This window comes from Alligator sinensis, unplaced genomic scaffold, assembly GCF_000455745.1.
Source record: "Alligator sinensis unplaced genomic scaffold, ASM45574v1 scaffold118_1, whole genome shotgun sequence".
Taxonomy (NCBI): Eukaryota; Metazoa; Chordata; order Crocodylia; family Alligatoridae; genus Alligator; species Alligator sinensis.
Genome location: NW_005841850.1, coordinates 1835907 through 1837398, shown reverse-complemented (window position 1 = coordinate 1837398; position 1492 = coordinate 1835907).

The window sequence follows — 1492 nt, the reverse complement described above, 5'->3', positions numbered from 1 at the left end:
CGGCCCACGTGCGTGCGCCGCCAGCCCGCGCGGCCGAGCGCCGAGCGCCTCCACCCAATCCACCGACGATCAATCGAGCGCAGGGACGACCAATCCACTGTCATGCTGCCCCGCAGGGGCGACCAATCCACCGCCGATGCTGCCCCATCAATCGAGCGCAGAGGCGACCAATCCACCGCCGATACAAGGGTGGGGAGAGGGGGGAGCTGCAGCTGCAACAGCTGCAAGAAGTTGATGCTGCTTAAAGAAAATTAAACTGATGCCTCCACCAGCATAAAAATGGTCACTGTCTGCAACCCAAATAATAGCAGGGTCCCGCAAAATCCAAATAAATAATCATCTAAATAAAAGGGGAGTCCATGCCACCATCTGCAACCCCAATAAAAGGGGGAGCCTGAAGCTGCAGGGGAATTCAGTCAATCCGCAGCAGGTGAAGCTCAGCCCCCACAGTCAGCATTTGGGACACGTGTTCCTCGTGTTCACACGTGCTCTCTTGCACAACTTTACGCCAAAGGGGGGGGGGGGTGACACGGCCGCCTCCATGCCATGGTATGGTTAACACGTAAAGTTTCCTGCACTGCTGTGCATCCTTACCCAGGCAAGGACTACAAGCACATGAAAATAACTTGAAGGAAATTTAAACCTAAGGTGCTCTATGTTTTATTGTATCCCCAGTGTCTCCTGGGCTGCTGAAGACAATATAGGATTGCACAGAAGCAGTTTTCTTCAAGGGAATCGACAAACAGAAGCACATTTGAAAATAATGCATGCCTTTAAAAGTACCGAGTGTGTTGCTTTTTAAAGGATGATCTCTCTTTGAAGGGGATGCTGTGCTGTTTTCCAGAGTGCCCCGCTTTGGACAGCTGTGCAGGGGCAAATATCTCCCGTTTCCCACTGGTTTTCATTACTTCCCTCTCTCAACTCCAGACCGCACACATGTTCCACTTTTGCTGATTTAGGGAGGGTCTTTCTTAGAAGAGAGCTGGATGAGGCAATAGGCCAAAAAAGATGGATCTTGAGACAAGAGTCTGACATGGTTTGGGACTCAGGTGAAGAAAGGGTGACGTGCTCTTCCAGATGAGAGAGAAAGAGGAGGAGAAAGGATGGTCCATCATCTGCAAAGGAATAGGGAAGCAGAGAAAGAAATACTCCTGCTCAGTGAGAGGCCACCAGTGTGAACGACTGCACCGAACGTGCGTACAGTGATGTGTTCCTGGAAGGAGTCCTCTTATAAACTAGGTCAAAATTGGGGGGGGGAAGCTGCAGACCACGTCATACATGTCCTAGTGACACCAGCAGCATCCTGCAGCTGAGCGCCAAGTCTACTGGTGAGCAAGGTGAGCAGCAGTGCTACACCTCCAACCTCATAATGCAGATGGGTTTTGAAAATAAAAAGAAGAATTGCCCCCCCAAACTTTGCTGTGAGATATAATAATCTAAAGGAAATAGGTACTGCTTGGCAGAGTTAATGGTTAAACTGAATGAACTTCAG